Source organism: Ursus arctos, unplaced genomic scaffold (genome assembly GCF_023065955.2).
Source record: "Ursus arctos isolate Adak ecotype North America unplaced genomic scaffold, UrsArc2.0 scaffold_5, whole genome shotgun sequence".
In the NCBI taxonomy this organism is placed as follows: Eukaryota; Metazoa; Chordata; class Mammalia; order Carnivora; family Ursidae; genus Ursus; species Ursus arctos.
This window is the reverse complement of record NW_026623067.1, coordinates 16,911,479-16,920,396: the sequence shown is the minus strand read 5'-3', so window position 1 is coordinate 16,920,396 and position 8,918 is coordinate 16,911,479. Positions and strand designations below refer to the sequence as shown.

General features: G+C 45.3%; 1 protein-coding gene across 2 annotated transcripts in view; it reads left to right on the top strand.

Moving 5' to 3' along the window:
• Positions 1 to 8,918, top strand: part of FEM1C (fem-1 homolog C) — a 75,123-nt gene that overhangs the window by 21,086 nt on the left and 45,119 nt on the right. The window lies entirely within an intron of this gene.

The following is an 8,918-nucleotide window of genomic DNA, read 5'->3' as shown; positions in this document are numbered from 1 at the left end:
TCCTTTGGTCCTGCTGTCCTCAGTGTCCCAGTTGCGCCCCCTCAGCATTGTACCCTGGCTGCTGTGGTGTCAGGCCCCATCTCTACAGCTGGGGGAGCCTCAGCCTCAGGAGATGGTGGGACCGGGCCACCCAAGTGAGGAAAAGTATATCAGTGCTGCATTATTGAAAATGGCTTATATGTGGTGATGATAAAGAGCCGTCTGACTTCTAGTTGGTTTTACTTTTTTTTTTTTTTTTGATGGATTTATTTATTTCAGAGAGAGAGAAACAGCAGGGGGGAGAGGCAGAAGGAGAAAGAGAATCCCAAGCAGACTCCATGCTGGCTCCATGCCCCAATGCGGGGCTCGATCCCACAACCCTGAGAGCACGACCTAAGCCGAAACCAAGAGTCAGACGCTTAACCGACGGTGCCACCCCGGGCGCCCCGGTTTTTTTATTTCTTTTAAATTTCCCTCCCCCTGCACCCAGCAGACCCCTCCTCCTCTTCCCCTCCCCTACCCCCTAAAACACCACTGCTGTGGAGTCAGACCCCTCGGGTTTGAACACCACCTTTGCCCTTGATAAATTGTGAACTTAAGCGAGACCCCTCACCTTCCCGGTCTCAGTGTCCTCGTCCAAAAGCAGAGCTAAGAATACCTGGCTGGTGGGATTATTTTGAGGATGAAACGAACTAACTAACGCGCAGGTGAAGTGCAGGAGAAGTACCTCCCCCTTAGCCCTGCTACTATAGTAAGATGGGAGGGGGGAGAGTGCAGATAGATTGCCCCCAGCCCTACTTTAGGCACCCTGGCAACTTGCAGGGAACAGATTTTAAAGAAAGTGGGCCTTGTCTCCACATGCAGTACAGATCCCGTCCCAAACCCAGAGGAGCCCCTGACCGCAGGGGTGTGTGAGCTGTTGATGGTGAGTGTGGCTGTGGACACGCTGGTGCGGGCAGGAGGGGGGAGTGGGGGCCCCAAGGCCAGAGCGGGTGGGGGGAGTAGGGCCATCCACCAGAAGAGCAGGAAAGCAGAGTTGGGTAGTGCCAGCCCCGAAGCCAGTTCAGGGGAAGGGCCCAGGGCCCGCCCGCCTGCCTGCCGTGTTCTCTTGCTCCTAACACTCCCTAGTGGTGGATACATTTCCTGTACATTTGAATTTGAGGCGGGCCGCCCATTCAGCTCCACTCCCTTCTGGGGCTCAGGAACTCCCTGATGATTTTTGCCTGGTTTGTGAGTACGGGCGGGCGGACGGGGTGAGGCTTAGACTCCTCTCCCTCGGGGTGGGTGGAGCGTGGCCGGGGTGGGGGTGGGGTGAGCAAGGAAAGCACGCCTCTGCTTTGCCACTTCCTGTCCTGACCAAGGACTTCTACCCTGAGTTCAAGAGGCTGTCTGGGCTCAACGCCTCGCAGTTGCGGTCAGAGCTGTTCCCCACTTGAGTCTTCGTTGGTACGGAGCCTTGGAGGGCACCCCGACCTCTCCCAAGGGCCTCCGGCCTCGGTGTGTAGGAAGAGGATCCGAACAACTGGTTGACAGGAGTCAGGACAGCTTCCTTGCGTCCTCTTGGGGACTGAAGCTGGCTCCGACACCCCAGGGCAGGTTGCTGAGGTTGGACATCGTTCCAGAAAGCCTAAAACAGCCAATCACTTCGTCTCCACTAGTAAAGACTAAATTCACATGCGGACGAAATGTTGCCAAACCATCTCCCTCCGCGCAAGACCCCCCAAGAGAGAGGCCACGGTGATTTGCACTGACTGTCATGGAGAAGTCCGAGCTGGGACCCCAGCTGCGTGGATGTGGGGTGGCTCAGCGTAGATCCAGTTCCCAGTTCAGAGGCACTGTCTCGTGCAGGTTCAGAGACCACAAGTCACACTTCATGGTGGGGTCCGGCTCTTTGGGACTTCAGGTCAAGTCTGCGGACCCAGGACTGGGCTGGGACTGGCCCAGGCAGGGCGTGTGAGCAGCCGCGGCCACAGCTGCCCTGGGTGGTGGCCGGTCCCGTGTCCCTGGCTCTCCTCCTGCACGTAGCCCGGTCTTCCGCCACCTGCTGCTGGGCCGTCCCAGAACGTGACTGTCCCTCTGTGCTTGCGGGAAGGTCAGAAGGGCAAGGAGGAAATTTCAGAAAGCTGCCAAGCGCTTGGTGGAGTGAAACCAGAGCATCTGAAAACGGACCTCCTTAAGCCAGGGACGAACAGGAATGAACCAGTGAGAGAGAATGGATGTTGTCCTTGAACCTGAGGTTTCCTACGAGATGCCGCGAGGAGAGAGAAGCTTTCATTTTCGGACTTTCCGTGGCTGCCTGAGAACAATGTTCTTAGAGAAATGTGTAGTCTGAGACCTGCTTGGCCATCCGCGTCGTTAATACGTGAAGCATGAGTTGGAGTAAAGAGTGCTTGAATGTGCCATTAATGCGTAACTCCAGGCATAGGAAAATTATTTGATCCAAAGCTCCACGAGTGAAGCTGTGGGGAGACATAAGAGAGAGTTGCTCTCTTTGCCAGTGCACTAGCTTTCACAACTGTTTACTCCAACATCCATACTCAGTTCACACCTCCTTCCCTTCCTGGCATGAGCAAGAATTGTTGGGGGGGGGGGGGTCGGGGGTGGTGAATAACGCCTTCATTTGGAATCGTACTCTTCTCCTTGTCTTCAAATAGAGTTAGCTCTGAGTCACTTTACTCGAGGTGAATAAATAGGAATGCTTTTTTAGCAGACAACAGGAACCTGCATTTAAAGAGGGTTTTTTTTTTTCTCCCCCATAATCTAATTAGGAACATCCCTGCCAGCTATCTCCTCAAACCACAGGTTTAAAACAAGGAAATCTCGACCCACTAGCTCCTCCCAGGGGATTTTTGTGGCCACGGTTGGCCAGGATGCGTAACCAGCTTTACAGATTTCCTAACTCTACTTATAAATAAAAACATGAATCTGGAATTACATTGTGGTGATGGTTGCACAATTGTGCAAATATACCAAGGCTGCTGAGTTGTACGCTTTACGTGGGTAGATTTTTATGGTGTGTAAGATACAGCTCAATAAAGAATGAAAAGCAAACAACCCCCCACCCCCGTAAGCTGCAACAATAAAATGCTCTAGCCCTTTGGAACACAGTCTGGCAGCAGGGAGTGATGTTGAAAATGGGGCTATCTCGTGAACCTAGTGACCTTGCCCCTGGAGCTGTGGCGTTGTACTCTAGAGAAAGTCTCCGGCAGGTGTTGAAAGAAGCACGTATAAGGAGGACGTCTGTTGCAACATTCTTTGTGCTAGTGAAAGACTGGAAGCAATTTAAATCTCCAGCAGTGGGAGAATTCAGAAATCCATTATGGTAGGTACTTACAATGGACTAGAGCATTTAAAATAACTTAACAAAGCTGCATCTATCAACATGTGTGAAGTCCCCAAGTCACAACGCTGGGGAGGGTGCATCCAGCTATAAAATAATATGGGCCATCTGATAACCGTTTATATGAGGTGTTAAAACACACAAGGCAAGACGGCACTCTTTCTTAATGGATACACACATAGGTGATGGTATGTTATTTTCTGTGTTTTTCTCTATGTTTGAAATAGCTAATCATTTTTTTTTTGTTAGCCCACACTTGCAGTCATGTTCAGTGCTGTAGGAATGTCTTTACACATACAACGATTTGAGGAACGAAAAAAAAAAGAGAGAAAGTGTTGACAGATAATTTAGAAAAATATCTGCTGGTAATAATAGGTTTCATTTTTTATCACCTCCTGTGTCGGGCACCGAACTTTACATCATGTGTAATATTCCGTGGTTTCTAGATGCTTAGTCTGATCGTGTGCCCTATGAGTCCCAGGAAACCGAAGCTGGAGACATGAGTCCTAAGCCCCAGGATCACAGGCTGGGAGATGATGGAGTCATTAGAACATCCCACGGTCTGGCTCCTAAGCCTGGTGGTTTTTAGGCTCCGTAATGCTCTTTCTCAGTGGATCTGCCTGCTTTCTCGCGGTGGAGAATCTTAGGAGAGGTCAGTGGTGCAAGAAAAAAAAAAAAAAACAACATAGCAATTTCTAAGTTAAACCCTGGTGTCTGTGTGTGGTGAGGTTGCCCTATTTTTAGCCGTCTTTGCCTGCTGTGAATAACTCACGACTGGGAGTCAGGAAATGCGTGTCCTGACGCCGCGGAGCCGTCTTTCCTAATGTTTTCAGTTTTCTGTCTTCATTCGGCTGAAACTGTGTCCTCAGTTTTGCTTAGGACCCCTGTTTCGTTTTGCTTTGTCTTAAACTTGCTTTCTTCGCGCGCACTAGAGGTTGCCGATGGTAGATGAAACACTAATGTAGAGGGAGGAAGAAGAACGAGCGGAGCTGGGTGAGTGGACATTGCCTTTATTTCAGGAACATCATCGTTGCAGTGCTCCTGGATACACAGAGCCGTGGGTCATTTCTGTGTACCTTTAGGAAGACAAGGTGGTTTCACAGCGTCACGAAACTTTGACTAAGGGAACAAATACAGACGTTCACATACGCTATGACCTGTGAGTTTCAGGAGGGGCTAGTTGTAACACAAATTATTTTTCATGAGTAGATGATACTATAGATAGAATTCCTTTGACCTAGGATGCCATACGTTTTGATGACAGGGCACCCTGTGAGGCCACGTTACCTAAGTTCACGTCTTAGGGCTGCTGTGAAAGGTAAATGAGTCAACCCAGGCGAAGGGCTGAAGACAGGGTGGGTGCGGCTTTCCAGGAAGTCACTTTCCTCCCGATCCGGCCCGTGACTTCTGGCCGACTGCTAAGTGATTAGCGAAGCAGTGACAGCCAGATCTTCGTTGTTGCCCTATTTTTTTTTTTTCCCCTCCAGACCATATGGGTTCACTTTTCTCTGAAAAGTTTGCCAAAAGCCAAGGAACAATCCATCTGCCACTTAAACAAGAACAGATTTATTGCTTTTATCTTAAAAAAAAAAAAAAAGATGTCAAGATGAGCCCCCCTCCCCCGTTGTGGGCCTCATCTGTGCTGCCACGTCTGGTGGCTGATGCAGTCCCGACATCCATTCATTGGAGCAGAGCCAAGACAGAGAGCTACGGGGCCGTGCTCTCAAGCGGGAGGTGACAGAAGGATCAGTAGTCGCTGACCCCGGGGGCTCTAATACTTTCTTTGTTTCACTGGATTTTGTATTTGCTAAAGGTCTGGAAGGCTCCCAGCCGTTCGTGCACGGGTCAGGCTAAGTGTGTGCTCTAGTAGGTTCTCCAGAGCTAGTGACCAGGAGAAGAAAGTGAGGGCAACCCTACCCCTGCTCTCAGCTGCCAGGGACATTCAGGCGCTGGTCATTGCCCTGCGACACGGTTGACATGGGGAGCGGATCACTCAGCCTGCCTGACAGTTGGGGACTTAGGGGAACAATGGGTCCTGGTCATTTTCCTCTTGCCGAGATAGTTCCTTTATTCCTTCTTGGGCTGCCTCGTTAGGACCCAAGCTATTTTCTGTGGTCACAAAGACCTGCTCGACTTAAAAAGTTTACTTTAGTTCCATTTAATTTTTAAAGTAGATAATACATTCGAATGCTTCGAAATTCAAACAGTAGTGTGAAGCAATCGAGTTGCCATTCCCGACCCAACTAATCAGAGACGCTGTGCGTACACCATCAACACGTGTACATATCTACGTATATTACACATTTTTCAGTCCATACCTATCAGTCAGTCCATCTCAGAAGCCATCCCATATCGATCCAGGAAGAGCTTCCGCATTTCGCTCTTTTTATCGACTGTCTAATATTTCATTGTTTCAGTGTATCAGAATTGATTTTAGCCAGTCCCTATTTATGAGCTTTTAGATTGTTTCCAGTCTCTAGCTATTCTGACGCTATGACAAGCTTATACATACGAAATTTTGCACGTGTATGGATGGGTATATCGGTAAGATAAAAAGCCTAGTAGTAGGCTCATTGAGTTAATGAGCATGTGCACGTGAAATCTTTATAGATGCTGCCAAAGAGCTCTTCACAAGACTGCATCATCTATATTTCCACCAGCATTATATGAGAGGGTGTGTTTCCCCAGGTCCTTCTGAGAAGGTCAACAAACTTTTCGATCTTTGCCACTCTAATAGGTAAAAACAAAATAGCATCTCAAAAAATACGATCTTATTGAAGTGTTAATTGTACTTTTTTAAAAAGGTGTGGTTAAACATCTTTTCATGTGTAAGAGTCTGGGCAATCCCTTTTTTGTGAACCATCTGTATACACCCTTTGCCCAAGTTTCTATTGGATTATTGGCCTTTCATACCGATTTATAGAAGCTCTTCATGGGTTGGATAAATTAGCCCTTGTCTGTGATTGAAGTTGAAAAAATTTTTCTCAGTGTAGGTTTTGACTTTGCTTAGGGTAGTTTTTTCCCCATGTAAACACTTTTTATTTGTAAGTAATAGAATTTATCACTTTTTTCCTTTATTTATTCCTTTATTTTTTTCCCTGAGTTTTCTTTACCTAGGGTTTTTTTGTTTGTTTGTTTGTTTGTTTGTTTGTTTTCATTCTTAGGAAGAACTTCCCCATGTGAAGATTATTGAAATTATCTTCCTTGGGCTCCAGCCTGGCTCGGTTGGAAAAGCATGTGACTCTTGATCTGGGGGTTTTAAGTTTGAGCCCCACATTGGGTGTAGAGATTACTTAAAATTAAATCTTTAAAAATTAAATAAATAAAATAACATTATCATCTGGTTTCTCCTAGTCCCTTTATGGGTTTATCATTCACATTGAAGTCTTTGACCCTTGTGGAATTTATTTTGGTGTAATGTGTGAAATGTTGCTGTAATAACCTTTACTCCAGTTACATCTTTTGTGACCATCTTTCCCTGGTAGTTTTATTTATTTTGATTATTCATTTTTTAAATATTTTGTTTGTAAGTCATCTCTGCACCCACCATGGGGCTTGAACCTGCAACCCGGAGGTCAAGAGTCGCACGCTCCACCCACTGAGCCAGCCAAGCGCCCCACCTTCTCCGATAGTTTTAAATGCCATCCCTTCACCTATTGAGTGCTCCTAGATGTATTTGGGCCTATTCCTAGACTCCACAGTGTTTGCTGTTAATCTGTCAAGTTATTCATGTATACCCATCACACTGTTTTAATTATTGTCACTTTAAAATATGCTTTAACATCTGAGAAAGCTAATCCACCCTCACTGCTCTTCATTTTCAGAATTTTCTTCTCCTCTACTTGCGATGTTTACTCTTTCCTGGGAGTGTGAAACATTAATTTTAATAGATTAATCTTAAAATATGCTTATAATCCTGCAAAAATCCTTTTGTTACTTTTATGAGGACCACATTACATTTACAGCTTAGTTTATGGAGATGTGATATGTTGAAGATGTGTGTCTTCCCCTTGAAGAACATCTTATGCCAAAGGGCAACATGGATGTACCATCCTGGGAGCTTTTAACAAAAATGCCAAGGTTCTGTATGCATCGCGTGTGTCAGAGTTTAAAGTAGGTCTTGAACTAGTGCACCAAAAATTTTTACCTTAGGACTTGGGAAAAACTTTTCAAATCTGTTTTTTGTGATTGTATCTCTAAAATTAATAGTAATCATTTTAAATTTAAAAATATGTACTAAGAGGTGCCTGGGTGGCTCAGTGGGTTATGCGTCCAACTCTTGATTTTGTCTCAGGTTACGATCTCAGGGTCGTGAGATCAAGCCCTGTGTTGAGCTCAGCACTGAGCATGAAGCCTGCTGAAGATTCTCTTTCCCTTCTCCTCTCCCCCCAGCTCACTCTCTCTCTCTCTAAAAAAAAATGGATAAAAAATAAAAAAATATATGTGTATTAAAAAACTTAAAAATTCCCATTCTAATAATTGTGTTCCAAAGCAAGTAAATAATTATAGATCTATAGGAAACGTTGTATATACTAAGTGTAAAAACACTTATTATAGTATTTTTATGATAACAAAAATTGGAAATTATGTAAAGGCACAGCAGTAGATGTTTGACTAAATTATGGTAATTCTTATCTTGAAGTACCATTGCGCGATTCAAAATTTTTTCTTCTCATAAATATTTATTAACATAAAAACCCCAGTTATAATTTTAAGTGAAAAAGCAAAAAGCCAAAGTATATTTAGTATGGCTCTAATTGGCTTTAAAAAGTTGACTGGGGGCGGGGGGGGGGGGGCAGAAGTTGATGGTGTATATATTATATATACTTTGAAAAAAGACAAGAGTTTAGTAAACCAAAATGTTAGCATGAGCCACCTACAAGGTTGGATGGTGGGTAATTTTAATCTTTTTTCTTGGTGTTTTGTTGTATTTTCCAACTTTTCTACAAGAGGCAGTATACTTTTATACGTGATGGCATTGTTCATGGAAATCGTAACAATTTGCTTGCGTAACAAGGTTGTGGTTGATAACAGTCATGGGAGGCATATTGGTGATTGAAAAATAGTTTCTGAAGTCACAGCAGCCTACAAAGTGCTCAATGTCCCTCCATTTTATTTATGACATACCTGCCCTTCCTGAAGGAACTCTTATTGAGATCATGGTGCCATTCATTAATGGCTGCCACATACGAATCATCGCTTTAAATATGGTGGCTGACAGGAAACCATTTGTTCAGGAAACACCGTAGTAAAAGTAAACGTGCATTATTAAAAGGAAGAGGAACCCTGAGACGATTTTATTTGCCGGTAGCCTGCCTGTGTATTTCTTACAAAACAAAACAACAAAGAAAGAAAAATCAATGATTGTTAGAGTTTTACTGTCCAAAGACAGTTTTAACCATCCACAAATCAGCAAGAAGAGAAAAAGGCTAATGCTGTGCTTTCGAGGTGGAACATGAGCCAGGGAGGACGCCAATATGGCTGCCGCATTTTCCCTACCTCTGAAATACCTATTGCACGCAGAGCGGCATCTGCTTCCCACAGCGCGTCTCCGCGCTCTCAGGGTGAGTGTTGTCAGCTGTGGGCTCCTCACCTGTGC